Raw genomic sequence first — 16,032 nt, 5'->3', positions numbered from 1 at the left:
GTGTGAACAATCAGACTGGGTCATGAAGGGTCCACTGGGGGGATGTAATGGTAGAGGCCCATGTTACAGGGTGTGGCCAATATCCATATAGGGTGTTGCCAGCCATTTGATTGGTTTGCCTAACCATCAGAGGATGCATGGTCTGGGCCCCTTGATAAATATATACAATAAATATTGCTAGTGCATGCATGATAATGCACAGGATTAACAGCAATGCCCTATAGACCATACATCATAGTCCTGTACAATATAAGGTAACATACATAATGCATAATTCAAGTGCAGTGCCTTAAATTCAGTGTCTTAAACCTAATCCCCCCCAGGCAGTGGAGTTAAGATTGGCAACCATTAAGGGAGACATTTGGATTGCTACATAGTGCATAGTTTTTTTCTCCAATTTATGCATCTTATACACTATGCTAACTCGCTCCCACCCAACTCTTTCACGCAATCAATGCAAGATCCCTTTACAAGATCATTTCAAAATTCCAACTCAAGAAAGTCAAAACCAGACTAGTTTACTTTGAACTTCTTGCCCCATCCGCACAAATAGCCGGGTCCCGTGCCACCTTAGCATGGTCACAGGACCTACCAGATATCCTTTCCCATGACACCATATTAAAATACCACAGAGAAATTATGAGTGCTTCAAACTCCTCTTTATTACAAGAAACACACGTGAAAACAATATACAGAGCATATACTGTATTTCTAAGGCACAGAGAAGCCATTATGTTGACGATGAGTCCGGCCATTGTCCAAAATGCCGATGTAGCTCTGCCACTCTGTTTTACAATTTGTGGTCCTGTGGACATACCAAAAAGTTTTGGAATAAGATGTTACATAAACACAAAATTTCATTTATCAGCTACCTTACATCCTGTATCACTGCTTTTTGCAAACTTTTATTTTTGGCAACTCTCGGATCCCCATGCCCAATACGTCCCTTTTTTGACAATTTTAGTTACAGCTGCGAAAAGTTCAAATTAAAACAATGGTTATCTCCGGCCCCACCCTCCCTGATGAATCTTCACCTGATGCTAAACAGACTAATGCATTTTAATAAATATGACACGTCACTACCCAATGGAAACGCAACAAGCTTCTCGAGATGTTGGAAAGTATATGAAGTCTTACAACAATGCGATTCAACATGATTCCCTCCAGAAACTATCCCGTTACAGGATATATAGTCCTAACAATAGTGTAACTTGCTCTATATTGTCTATACTCCATAGGATTTAGTGTACAGTATGTCGTGTTCCTCAGGGCGTGGATGTTGTTAACGCTATACCGATCTGTCAAATCTCGTGTGGTGCACCAAGTTTTTCCCTCCCTTTTCCCTATTCTATCTCTCTCTTTCTCTCTCCCCCCCTAAAAAAATTGTTTTAAATGTTTATTCTAATGTTTAGATTAGTTTACACAATGCTATAGAACTGTATTTTACAGAAAAACACTATCAATGTCAATTTAGGTCAATTCCATTCATGACTCTCTGAGCACTATTGCATACCATGTTGTGTATTTCTCAAGACAGCAGAATGTGTGACCCTTATTATTGACTCAACTACGGTCTTAGAAAGGATGCATTGTTATGGCCTTAATCGACCACAGAAATTGTACGTGTTATATTGTCTGATATGTCTTAATGTTCCTCAAAACCCACACTTGACATATCAACACCTGAATGTGGATATATAGGGAGGAGGTAACCTGTGAGAAGGTAGACATTGTGACTTGCAATATTCTGAATTCTTCACTGTTCTGAATATCAACCTTCTGACTGGATCCTCCTTCCCTTGTAGGGACTGTGGGCCTTATTTTAGTTCAAGCTTAGAGGCAAATTCTTTCTTAGAGGAAGAGATTGGAAACCTGTGCTAACACCAAGGTAATGGATACAAGTATATGGTGTAAAGGAAATTTATTGAAAAAAATACACAATGAGTCTGGCAAGATGGGGGGTAGTTACATAGTTACATAGTAGGTAAGGCTGAAAAAAGACTTGCGTCCATCTAGTTCAACCTGGTATAGATATCCATTGCTGATTTGGTAGGTTCTGGTATTTTACAGACAGATTATATTTCTTATTTGTACCCATGGATGTTTTTCTCCAGTAAATGTTTGTCCAACTTTGCCTTGAACGCATTTAATGAGCCAGCCGTTACCACCTCTCTGGGAAGAGAGTTCCAGAGTTTGACTGTTCTGACCGTAAAGAAATTCTTTCTACTAGCTGAATTAAATCTTTTTTCATCTAATCTATACTCATGCCCTTGTGTCCTAGATTCCTTTCTAGTAGAAAAGAGGGTGTGTGACAGTTCCTTATATTGGCCCTTGATATACTTGTACATGTTGAGCATGTCCCCCTTTAAACGTCTCTTTTCCAATGTAAATAGTCCCAAATTGCTTAATCTCTCCCTGTAGCAGTTACTGCACTGTAACCGGGGTAATGTCCAGAGCTCAGGGTACTCCCGCTTCACCCAGGTGGTGTCTGCGGTCTGTTCCCCCGAAGAAATAAGAATTGTAGTCCCGCACAATTGTCAAAACATGCACTTCAATTCGTCCGTAGCACAATAGAGGTGGCATGGGGGGGGGGGGGGGTTTGGGCAATAAAGTCTCTGCGGGTCTAGGCAAGTGCTGCCATGGCACCAGGGGCTGGCGTCCCTAGCACCCCCGGTGGTGCACTGACACACTTACCTGGTACCTTCCGGCTTTAGGTCCTATGATCGTCCCTCGATGCGGCTCAAACGAGCGTCCTGTGTGGATGTGTGCGGCGTTGCTGGAATTTGCTGGATGTCCTTCCGTGTCTCTCCCACGCCGGTGGTACACACTCCCCGAAGCCACTGGGAAACGTGCAGCGGGAGTGTTGTGTCGGCGGAAAGACACGCGCTCAACTCTCGTGTGAGAGGAGACTTGTGTTGAGAGGTGCTGGTGTAGCTCCGACGCGTATCGACCCTCTGGGTCTTCTTCAGGAAGCAATGGTGAGTCCAGCTCATGGACTGGAGAGGATATTTCACCTTTAATGGGAGTCAGGTGATGAGTGCTTGGCGGCCATGATGGTTGAGGGTAAAATGCCCACATTGTGCGCAGTCTTAGTTGAATGGATGGAGATTGTCTGGGGATTGGAATACGTGCAGGGGTAACTGGGTTCCCTTATTGGCAAACTGTACTGGTGCGGTTTCCGGGTTAATTTCTTAATATTCCTATTGTTCCTAATGTCGGTAACTGAGGAAGGAGGTGAATGGCAGCGGCCATCTTTGTTTGGGGCTAACTGCCCTTACTTGAAACTGTGAGAATTATGAAACGGGAGAGAAATCTGCAGTAAAGGGGAGGGATGAAAGCAACTAAAGTGTGCTTATGGATCTGATTTCATTGTCAATATTAAGTCATCTGGGGGTCAGTGTTTTAAGTATGTACATCCATTTTAATTCTTCTTTATTTATTGTTCTAATATAGTCCCTGCCCCTCCAGTTTTTTCTGACTAGTTTGATCCCTATCACATCTAGACCATCAGGGTTGCTGTCGTGTTTGTCTTTGAAATGTTGGGATAAGCTGTGTGTCTCCTTGCCTTTGATAATGTTTCTTATGTGCTCTGCTGTTCTGGTTTTGAGTTTTCTGATGGTTCTGCCTACATATTGGAGACCACACGGGGAGCTAGCCAGATATATCACTCCCGTGTGATTGCAGGATATATGATCTGTGATTTTGTGGGATTCTCCTGTTGTGTTAGATTTAAATTCTTCCAGTCTTTTGGTTGTTATATGGCCTTTCGTGCAGTATTTGCATATCCCGCAGTAGTAAAACCCTTTCTGTTCCATATTTATCTGTGTTTTCTTGATGTGGTTATGTGTCAGTTGTTGTTTAAGGTCTGTCGCCTTCCTGTATGTGATTCTGGGTCTTTGTGTTAGTATGTCATTTAGTATTTCGTCTTGGAGAAGGATATGCCAAGCTTTATTTAAGATTTTTTGTATTTGTCTATTGTCTTCATGTTATTGTGTGATAAACAAAAGCTTGTACTTGTCTCCTTTCTCCACTGTCTTGTCTTTGTACTCAAGTAAATGGTCCCTATCAGTTCTACTTTGTTGAGGGCCTCTTTGATGTTTTCCTGTTTGTATCCTTTTTCAAGGAATTGTTCACTCATGTGACCTGCTTGTATATGGTAATCTTCAATGTCAGTACAGTTCCGTCTAACTCTCTGGAACTGGCTGAGAGGTATGCTTGTCAGCCAGTTTGGGTGGTGGCCACTAGTGGAAAGTATGTAAAGGTCGAGTATCCCGTATCCGAATATCCGTTATCCGAATTATTCCGAAAACCAGACATTCCAGAAAGTGAAAAAAAAATTTTTTTTTGCTAAAAACTCACTGGGGACATTTGTAACAGCATCACTGGGGACATGATATGTAACTGGCACTATATATGTGCAAGACAATGATTGCTTGGCATTCAAATTCAGTGCTGAGATAGTACATACATTTTGGTTCACGTTTTGAAACCTTGTTTTTTGAACAAATAAAATATATTTGTGTGTATTTTATGTGGTAATAAAATATATTTTTGTGTATATTATGTGTTTATACAGCATAAATGCAAGATACTTCAAAATACATCATTGAAATATTAAAATATTCCGAAATACGAAATAATCCGTTATCCAAAATTCTCCTGGTCCCAAGCATTTTGGATAAGGGATACTCAACCTGTAGCTGTTTACGTCTACCGGTTTCTGATATACAGGTTGAGTATCCCCTATCCGAAATGCTCGGGACCACGAGCATTCCGGATAGGGGAATTTTCCGTTTTTTGGAATAATTTTTTTTAGCCATACTTACCTGTCCCCTGATGGTGTCCGGTGGTCCCTCGGCGTCCACAGCAGGCCTCCGGCATTTTCTCCGGGTCTCCAGCGGTCCCAGGAATGCATTGCGCGAGTGTGCGCGCGCACCGGTGACGTCACCGGCGCGCGCGCGCACACTCGCGCAATGCATTCCTGGGACCGCTGGAGACCCTGGAGAAGATGCCGGAGGCCTGCTGTGGACGCCCTGGGACTTGGTAAGTATGAAAAGAGGGTTAGGGGGGTTAAAAAAAAAAAAATTCAAATGATTCCAAAAACCACGGTTTTTGAATAATTCGGATAAGAGATGCACGTATATGGGATACTCAACCTGTATTTTGGTATTCAACTGTTGGTTCTTAATGAAAATGGTTATGTCTAAGATGTTTACCTCAGTCTTGCTGTACTGTGTAGTGAAAATTAAATTGTTGTCATTCAGGTTGAGTTTGTCTATGAAGGTTCTGAGTCCGTCTTCACTGCCTCGCCAGATGAAAATGATATCATTTCTTTCTTAGCTGGACAAAACCATGTGCACTGCAGGGGGGCAGATGTAAAATGTGCAGAGAAAATTAGATTTGGGTGAGTTATTTTGTTTCTGTGCAGGGTAAATACTGGCTGCTTTATTTATACACTGCAATATAGAGCTCACTTTGAAGTAAAACCCCACCCAAATCTAATTCTCTCTGCACAAGTAACATCTACCTCACCTGCAGTGCACATGGTTTTGTCCACCCAAGAAGGATTGGGGGCGAGATTCTATATAGCAGAGATGCGGTAAAAACCCCGTTTTCGGGGTTTCTACCGCATCTCTATATGCTATATTGTGCCTCCGCAGTGTCAGCGCTGCGGAGGGAATCACCAGCAAAAGCTGGGGAATCCCTGCAGAAGCCTATGGGCTTCTTACCGCAGCACTGTTTGAGGGATCCGTCCCGGATCCCTCCCAGCGTGCCCTGCGGCCGGCGCCGGGGTCTGCGCATGCGCAGATGGACTCCCGGGTCACAGACCCGGAAGTCCAGCACCGGCACCGCATCGCAAGGGACAGCTCTTACCGCAAGAGCTGTCCCTTGCGTTAATAACGGCATATGTTACAGCATATGCCGTTATTAAAAATGCGATGTCCGGCGAAGGGGGGCCGCGGATGTTATAACATCCCGCCCTTTGTCAGAAAGGCCCTATGTATCATTTAGCTTCAGTGGACAGTTCCTACCTCCCCCCTGGTGGTCCCTCCTCCTCGCAGGCCATGGCAGAACCTCTTACTCACATGTAGCAGTACTCAAAGTTTGAAATCTTTAATTGGTCACAAGGCAACCTAATGCTTTTGGTGACTTAGTTGCCACAGCATACACACCGTTGAGGCACCTGGGTAACGACACAGAGAACATAATTAGGTCAATAACAAGTTTGTCGGGCTAAGAGGGGGAGTGGGTATGGGTGTGGATCAAAGGGTTAACATTGTCTGCAGTCAATAGGTCGACACTAAAAGGTTGACAGGCACAATGTCGACATTGACAAATGGTTGACACAGAGAAGGCCAATATTGACAAAATGTTGACACGTAAAAAAGGTTGACACACACAAAGAGGTCAACATGAGTTTACCTAATTTTAGTTCACATGGATCGTAAAGCATTCAAAAGCCCAACCGTCGGTAAAAGCTGACCTAGTACATGTCGACCTTTTGTCAATGCTGACCTACAGTAGTGCATGTCGACCACTGTCTAACGAGACACTGTCAACCTATTATTTTGATAATGTGGGTATAGAGGGGATACCCAGAATAGCTCAGAGAAGTTAATGCACAGGGGGTACGTTATGAGTAGGCTTTTTTAGGAGGGTGAAGGGATAATATTTAAATGCAGCTAATTAAGATGAAGGAGTTAATAAACGTGACATTTTTTCAATTAGATTGTGCTCACGATGGTGTTAATTAATATAACTTAAATTAATCGATGGGGAGGGCAGTAATTAATAATCAGGATGAAGCCATACTTGCCTACTTTTGAAAACTAGTTTCAGGGAGATTATAGTTCGTAGTAGAATATTGCACAGCGCCCCATTTAGGAGGCGTGTCATGCTCCTCCCAAAGGGCGTGTCTAGTTCCATATATGGAGAGATTGGGAAAAGAGATTGGGAACGTGGCACCTAGAAGCGTGGCTGTGTACTGCTACATCTGAGAGGAATCTTTTAAAATTATTTATATCCAAATGTAAATGAGCCCTAAAGCGTTTTACTATACTTGGTAAAGTGCTGGGAAATGGTGCTGATGATTCAATGTAAATGCATTGATCTCTCATTCCTTTTATTCCCCAAAAATGTAACAGTGTAATGTGGGCTAGGTGAAATGAGGGAGATTGCTAGACTAATGAGGGAGAGAGGGAGATTGCTGCTATTTCAGGGAGTCTCCTGCACAGGGGCAAACGCAGGATTTTCAGAAGGGGGTTTCCAGAGAGGGGCGGAGCAAAGCACAGAGATGGGCACTTAGGTGACCCAGTATATGCTGATACATAACTTCCAGGGTGGTAGAGGATGTTTAATACGCAGAGGAGGGGTGTATAGTGGAGTGGGCTCATTATTCATAATTTTCTGGTGGGAGGACAGCTTGCTTGACTGCAGATATCGCCAGTTCCCTGAACTAGATTTCTTAGCTTTTAATGGAATTAAAAACTAGAGAATACCACCTACCAAATGGTATCTGGACTAGGGGATCAGAGTTCAGGATGCAGAGCAATCCGCCAACGAGTATATAAAACTACATACCAGGTGTGTGGAGCTGGAGCAGTAACCAGCTGCTGGAAGGCTGATATCTCTGGTTCTGGGCAGAGTAGAGACAAGCTTCTAGTGCAGGGCTGCCGACTCTCCCGGAATGTCCGTGAGACTCTCGGAATCATGGGATATCTCACGGACTCCCGGAAGACGGACCCTTTCTCCCGCAGCTGCTGCTTCGCATCCCCAATGAGTGTACTGCACATGTGCAATGACATGAAGCTGCGCAGTACACTTGCGGCAATAGTACCTGCATTAGCTAGGAGAGTGGAGACCTGATCTCCACGTACGGCCGGGCACACAGTACAGTGTGCAAGTGAAGCCGTCCCTCCCTATCAGCAACGGGTGACAGCGGCTTCCACTTCCGTCCTCCAGGCAGTGTACAGCTACTAGTAGTGATGCCTTTTCCAGCAGCAGCACACAGTGACAGGCGGCTCCATGCTTTCAGTCAGCACACGGAGACTGCATAAGTAAGGTAATTGGATACTTTCATCTAGGTTTCTAGTGTGAGTTCCCTGCTCTGGCTTCTGTGTATCACAGTTCACTACCAGGACAGCAGATATCCCCTTAACCCTTGCCTTAAAGTAAACAGTGCCCGGCAAGCAGCGAAGTTGCTGCAATAATATCCTCTCCCTCGAGTCTGTTCTCCTCCCTCCTCCAGAAAGTATGTTACATGTTTTGTCATTCATATGTTATGCCATTCATATAGGGGTATAGGGCACATCACAGAACCATGTAACCCTTTGAGGACTACAGTGCAGGCGATCCACAAATATATTTTTCTGATTGGTTGCGGACCAAATTAATACACAACCATATTTCACGCCCAAATCTGTCTGCATGCTTATCACATCGTGAGCGGGTCGTCAGTGTCTCGTCCGACCCGCTCACGATGACGCGGGGGTGCACGACCCGCTCACGATGTGCACCGTGAGCGGGTCCGATCCGATGCCGACCCGCACCCGGCTGTATGGTCGTCATTGAGATCCTACCTGCAGCAGGATCGGTATCGGTCCACACCAGGTCAGAAAAGGGCCCAATCAGCACACAATCTACATCCAATTGATCGGAATTGGATCTAGATTGTGGGGATCGGGCCCTAGTCGTCCTGGTGTGTACCCAGCATAAGTCAGACAGAACTTGAAATATCTGCCTGGGAAGAGCAATTAACAGGCTTGGATGGGACCACTGCTTTGAAGTCAGATATCTCCGGTTCCCTAGGGCCGATTTTTAAAATTCTTGTACCGATGGAAAGAGGGGACCCTCAGTCTTCAGTCCCTTAGATTCCTGGGGGGTTTCTGGGTACTCAGAAACCCCCCTGTGTGCGCTACTGCTGCAGAATGCAGGAGGGTAGGCAGCTATGGATGAAGCATTAATAAATGACAGGGCCAATTATGCTGAATGGGGCTGTTACAATGCTAATAAGAGTTACAGTAATGTCTGTTTTCTAAAAGGTTAATTATTGGTGAAGAGAGGATTTGTGTTGCAGTCATACAGTAAATTATCTCTGTATTGTTCTGTGTAGTGTACAGCGTCTCAAATATGCTGTTTGTATTGTGTAACTGTCTTCAACACACTCTCTTTATTGTATAGCAAACACAAAAATTCTTCCTGTGTTGTATGATGTCTCTATGCTTACTGTACAATACATTATGTTCTGTTTACTGTATGGCAATCACTGCGGTTCGGCTGTGTTGCTTATACTGTTCCTGTAATGCCTGTGTGAGGATATAAACACTTTGTCAGGGGTTGTTATTGATTCCATTTGAATGCAAATAATGTATTTCAATATTGATATTTGAAATGTGATACACCTGGGCCTGGGGCATTTTTGTTTTCAACATTTGCATTCTCTCAAACCAACGTGACACCACTATAGCCCATTAGTTAACTGTGGGGCAGGTTTAGTGAAATCTATGAACAGTTTCGGCAAGAGACAGCTAGCTTCTGTAGCTGATAAGCAGCGATGGACTTGAAGACGCTGCATGCATGCATGCATAGGGTCAGAGCCGGCCCTAGCATAATGATGCCCTAGGCAAGATTTTGGCTGGTGCCCCTTAGCACCGCCACTAGTTCTGCCTTTGACCGCGCTCCCTTTTCCAGCACCATCAACCCTCATCATAGCAGTCATCATTTTGGTGCCCCTACCCGCAATATTTTAAATAGAAACAGTGCACACATTCAGTGTGCAGCCCAAACAGGGGTGTGTTCTTGCTGGGAAGGAACATGGCCATACAATAGTACCCCCATTTCAAATTATGCCACACAGTAGTGCAATTTTATTCACATTATATCATGCGATGGTGTCCCTTATTCACGTTACATCACACAGTAGTACCACTTTACCTTATATACATTACTCCTTAAATTATTCACATTATACCCTTAGAAAAAAATCCTGAGAAAATATTGGCAGCCCGGGGGGGGGGGGAGTGCTGCTGTAATGCCGGGGGAGTGAGGCGGCGGGCGGTGTTTGTTATCCGGGGCGGAGGGCTCACCTTCTCTGCTGCTTCCATGTGGGGAACAGGAGCAGTGGGAGCCTGCGCTGTTGCCGCACGCAAAGTACTATGGGAGGTGCTGTGCGCTATCGTGCATGCGCAGCAGCCCTCCCCTGGCCATTTTTTATGTGGGAAAAGTGCCAAGAAAGTCCAGGGGGAGCGCGGCAGGCCCGTTTTTCTGCGTTTTGGGCCGGCCCACCGGGAAATGGCCCGGATTCCCGGTGGGCCAATCCGATCCTGGGGCCCGGAGTCCCCACTGGGCCCTTCCATCAGACTTTGGCCTGGGTAGTTTGTACTCCCTACCCCTTTCTCTTGGCACCCCTGATAATACAATACAGTATTGCCCCTTACACATGACACACATTATTAATGTCCTTATAAACATAATGCCCCTTACACATTATGCCAACCTTTATTAATGCCGTTGACACACATAATGCCCCTTACACATATGTTGCACATTATTAATGCCCTTATACACATGACACACATAATGCCTGTTACACATGTCACACATTTTTAATGCATTTATACATGAGACACACAATGCCCCTTAAACATATGCCAAACACTATTGCACAACCAACCCACCCGCAGACAGCACTCGCACAGCCGCTAACACTGTGACCTCTGCCTCTGCTTGGATACAGATGTTTCCTCATACATCTTGCCTCAATAGACAATGCAGCTCCTGGCCAGTTCTGCTAACGTTGGGTGTCTTTTTTGCTGAAAATTCATTTTATTTGCATTGTTATGTCACCAGGACACACAAGGAGCTTCCAATGATTAAAATGATATGTGGCATGGCTGTATTCTGTGTGCGACTGTGGCTGTACCTGCATACGAAATGCTGTTACATTGATTTCCATGAATAGACTATTTCATATGCAGAATCAGCCTCACTCACACACAGAATATAGGCATGCTGCATATAATTTTAATCAGCAGAAGCTGCTGGTGCCCCTAGGCATTCCAAATGCCCTAGGCATTTGCCTAGTTTGCCTATGCCTAGGGCCGGCTCTGCATAGGGTCAGTCAGTCAAACTGAGAGGTACAGTAGCTGTAAAAACCAGCATTATGGGGAGAAGCAGTATCAGCGCTGTTACAGAGATACCACTTCTCCCCCTTGTATGAAGGAGGAGAAATGTGTGAATTGACAAAGAGGTTATGCTATGGGCAATGTATGAATGTCAGTAGCATACCTGCAGCTATTAATAGTGACAGCTGCAAGTATCATTACCCATAAACAGCAGGGGTAAAGTTATTCTTGGCTGTGAAAGCTGGCTGCATTGGATATTTCAATAAAATTAGGGATGGCCATCGGTGTAGTCACCATCGGTGGTTGCCATCAGTGGCAATACTGCAACCAGCCATTAATAGTAACAAAATATATGATGGATAGCCATCAATAGTTTTAGCTATAGATGGTCATCCATTTTCACTGACTGACTGGCCTGTGGGCCATTCAGGAGGTGGGGCGGGCTTCAGGGTTGTCGGGGGCGGAGCTATGCCGGCACCTTGGGGGGAAAAATCAATCATTGTTTCTGCTGTGACATCGATGGAGGGAAACCATCTGATTCTCCCACATCGATGGCAAAAGTATTTGACATCAGCCATAAACAATCAATAAATTTTGAATCATCGATGGTCGATAGCTATCCCTATATTCCTAGTAAGAAAATTGAGATCTTGTGCATGCCCCACTCAGCGCACTAAGCTTATGCACTGTGCATTCTAAATGGGGATCACTGGAGGGGGGAGTTTTCAATCCCCCACTTTGGCAGACAAGATATCAATACATCTTGTTAGTGGGACTTCTTGCTCCTCCTCTTTCCCTCTATTATCATGCCAGTATAAAAGTCTGCAGGTGGGAGCAATCTCACACAGGCAGAGGGACCGCTATCAGTTGTGCAGTCCTGACATCACTGGATCTTAGTGGAGTCAGCGTGATACACAGGCCTTTTCAGGGCCGGATTATAATGGGGGCACAAGGGGTCAGTGCCCCTGGGCCCCCCTCTAGCTAGGGGCCCCCTGTGGTTTTTTTTTTTTTTTTTAGCTAAAGGTTTTGTGCATGGGAGTGGGGTAGTGCTGCAGCTTCACCTAGCTGCCAATGTGACAATGATTAATGGTGCTGAGCATTGGGAGCCAAGTGTGCAGTGCATTACTGGGAGTTGACTAATGCTGCTTTCAGACCGCAAAACTGGCTTTGACCCTGTATTTGGAAACGTTTCCAAAAACGGGTCTGCCAGGTAAAACCCCTTTCACACCGCATCTCTTAAACGGTATATTACCATTTAAGTGCGGTTTTTTTGCACTGGCAGACCCGTTTTTGGAAACCTTCCAAATACAGGGTCAAAGCCAGTCTTCAGCGCCCCCCCCCCCCCCCCCCGCGGGTTAACACATACAATCCCGTTAACCCCTCCGCACCCCCAACCCCGTTAACCCCTCCCCGCATTGTGTTTAAGAACACCCCCCCCCCCGTGAAGTCGGTACCTCCTCACGTTGCAGTTGATCGGCAGCTGCAGTACTGTACCACGGCTGGCTTCGCGTATGAAAAAAATAAGGAACTTTCTGAAAATGGCTGCCCCATAGGAAACCCCATTTAAAAAAACTGTCTTTCGTACGGGGGCAGCCATTTTCCGAAAGTCACTTTTCTTATAAGAAAAGTGACTTTCGGAAAATGGCTGCCCCCATACAAAAGACAGTTTTTTTAAATGGGGTTTCCTATGGGGCAGCCATTTTCAGAAAGTTCCTTATTTTTTTCATACGCGAAGCCAGCCGTGGTATAGTACTGCGGCTGCCGATCAACTGCAACGTGAGGAGGTACCGACTTCACGGGGGGGGGGGGGTGTTCTTAAACACAATGCGGGGAGGGGTTAACGGGGTTGGGGGTGCGGAGGGGTTAACGGGTTTGTATGTGTTAACCCGCGTGCGGGGGGGGGGGGGTGGCGGCCTCCTGCGCAATGAATATTTAATGAGCGCATTAAATATTCACCGCACTGAATTTAGGACCCAGCTTATTGGCTGGGTCCTAAATACCGTTTCAGAGCCGATTTTGAGCCTAAAATACCGGTTCTGAAACGGGTAGGACCCTGCATTTTAACCGGTTAGAAAAAACGGTATTTTCTAACCGGTTAAGTGGTCCTGCACCTTTCAGACCGCACAGATTACCGTTTTAAAACGGTAAAAAAACGGCAATATACCGTTTACAAAGTGCGGTCTGAAAGGGGCATATAGTCCCATGACACTTTGCATCAGAGGGCAGAGGCTGAGACGTTTGTGCTGAGCTCTGATTGGTGGAGCTCATTACATGCTTCTCAGACCCATGGATAACAGCAGCAGCAGCCTAGTCATGGGAGGGTTTTTAATCAGAGGCAGCACTGGGACTGTGAGGTCTCCTACAGAGTAAGGTGCAGAGGGACAAACACAGGCTTTTCATGTGGTATGTATGTATGCGTGTGTATATATGTGTGTGTATATATATATATATATATATATATATATATATATATATATATATATCTCCCCTGAAGTTACCCATTGACCAAGTTTATACTGCCTTTACTCTGTATTTTGACAGTGTAATATTCCCCATGCAGTTTGCGGCCAGTAATGACAAGTGCAAGAGGGCCCCCTTGTCTAAAGTGCCCCGGGCCCCCCGAAGGCTTAATCTGGCACTGGGCCTTTTCCTGACAGCCATACAGACCTACTGTAGCTATTAGACACATCTCTTAAGGCAAACCCAAACTGCACCGAGCAATTTAAAGTATCATGCTCAGAGGGAAAATAGGGAGATATTATCATAAAACATGTACTGAAAAGCGCTGAGGCAGGGTTGTATTGTCTGCATCTCAGTCAGATATAATTACTCTAGAAAGCATTTTGTAACAAAACACTGAGGGAACTTTGTGACTAATACATGTGGTAGCTACTGTAGAAAGTTTCATTTGAGGCTTTGCCAGTTTAATTGTTTCTAGGAATGAAAAAGTAACATTAGCATCTGGCTGAGCAAAGTGAAGCAATTCACAAATCTGCTACCCTATCTAATCATCTATATATATTTCCAGTGTCCATGAGTATCCGAAGCACTGCCATCTACTGGCAGAGAGTGCAACTACATCTCTTTCTCACACATGCACAAACACAGAAGGTAGCAGGCTGGCTTTCAAAGCTTTTGCATCGAGCAGGCTCACTAGTGCTGTATATCTGGCAGATATTACATCTCTGAAAATTAATTTAGCAAGGATAACTGTGTACTATAAAGCTCAACCCCTACTACTATGCTAATATATTCTGTGCGACCCAAAGTAATGATATCCAATGGTGGTAAAACTGTGTGCCCTCAGTGCTTAGGGAGATTTTCAAATTAATAATTTCTAAACTCGTTCCAGATAAAACAATAAATCACATTGGGGATATCTTTTCAACCTCCCTCTCCCTGCTCCTGCTTTTCATGTCTCCAGTTTCTGTCGATGGGGTGGATCATAGACAGGGGCGTAACTAAAACTTTAAGGGCCCCATAGCAACTTTTTAAAAGGGCCCCCCACACACACACCATTGCCACTAATCCTTGGTAGAGATGAGATAGAGAGAGGCAGGGGAAGTGAGACAGAGAGGGGGTAAGAGAAAGGGGGATGGGGTGAGAGAGGAGGGATGGGGGGAGAGAGTGGGGGAAGGGGGTTGAAAGAGGAGGTGGGGTGTGAGAGAGAAGTAGTGATGGGAAATCTAGTTCGTTTTGGTGACTAGTTCATTATGATCTAGTTCACCCAAAAGATTAGATCAGAAGATTAGTTCATCTAGTTCATTTAGTTCATTATTCCATCACTGACTCAGAGACTGAGAGGAGTGGATGGATCTAGATGAACTAGACTAGATTATGACACACAGAGCAGGCATTGTAATACTAGCTCATTGTAGGAGTTATAGTCTTGTTAGAATGATCATATACTGTAGGTTTAATAAATCAGATTATTTTCTATTTTAGAAAAGCAATAAGTTATACAGCACCCTTCTAGTGACATGCTTATTGTTTAGCTCTGCAATATCAATCCCATTGTGGTTATTATTTTACCTTCCATAATATTCCATAATATGCAAGTAAAATACCCAAATTCAGAGTAATTTAATAAGTCAATTTTTTTCTGCTTTTAAAATACAGTAATTAGAAAAAAACATGTCCCCTTGCCCCAATTTAGCTGACCTTAGAGAGAGATAAAGTAGAGACTTTGCAAAGTAACCAGTTGCTGATTGGTTGCTAGGGGCAACTGCTCCACTGTATGTATCATGAAGGTTCATACATATCCATCTCTGACTGTAATGTGGAGTAAACAGAGCTACAGTACTACAGTATACTGTATAACATGCAGCAGCCAGCACTGTGTCTGTGGCTGCATACACACAATACATGTGCCTGAGCACAGCAGTGCCACACATGGTAGCTCACAGGTACTGTACAGTCTCAGGCTGTATAGTCAGAGATTAGATCAGGGATCTGTATGATCAGTGAACTAATTGAACTACTGAACTATTTGCAGGACTCATGAGTCATCAGGACAATGTAGATCATTTGGATCCGCAGAGTCCAGACCATGTGTGAGCTCAGCACTGCCATCTTTGGCAGCTACCATGTACTGCCTCCTGTGTATTGCATGAGAGCTGAATAACATGGCTGCTGCAGAAGCATCTACACAGGTCCCAGCAGAAGATTTAGCCCAGCAGTATGCTCAGGACCCAGTACCAGAAGCAGCAGCAAGTGCTTGGACATCTGAACTAATCATATAATGATAGTATCACATAAAGGTGAGCAGCATGAGCACACATGCTCACTCACAGACACACCACACATAGACTTTGGCTAGGCAGTGCATATTTATATTTTATTAGATCTGTATTTGCTGGGCTTTGTTGTACTTTTAACTTTAGATTCAGGAAGTAAAGATCCAGTAAAT

General features: G+C 44.6%; 1 protein-coding gene across 3 annotated transcripts in view; it reads left to right on the top strand.

The window, feature by feature from the left end:
* Positions 1–16,032, top strand: part of STAT6 (signal transducer and activator of transcription 6) — a 186,675-nt gene that overhangs the window by 54,342 nt on the left and 116,301 nt on the right. Inside the window, exon 1 of one of the 3 annotated variants that reach the window (XM_083169347.1) lies at positions 7,912–8,062. The exons of 1 other annotated variant lie outside the window; for it this stretch is intronic. The gene's annotated coding sequence lies outside the window, so the exon portion shown is untranslated. Of the gene's footprint in view, positions 1–7,911; positions 8,063–15,751; positions 15,884–16,032 lie in introns of those variants that run through there. One more of the 3 variants, XM_083169348.1, reaches the window with a different exon arrangement.

Source organism: Crinia signifera, chromosome 2 (assembly GCF_055691185.1).
Source record: "Crinia signifera chromosome 2, ASM5569118v1, whole genome shotgun sequence".
Taxonomy (NCBI): domain Eukaryota; kingdom Metazoa; phylum Chordata; class Amphibia; order Anura; family Myobatrachidae; genus Crinia; species Crinia signifera.
The sequence above is the reverse complement of the archived record's forward strand: the minus strand, read 5'-3'. Positions and strand labels throughout refer to the sequence as shown.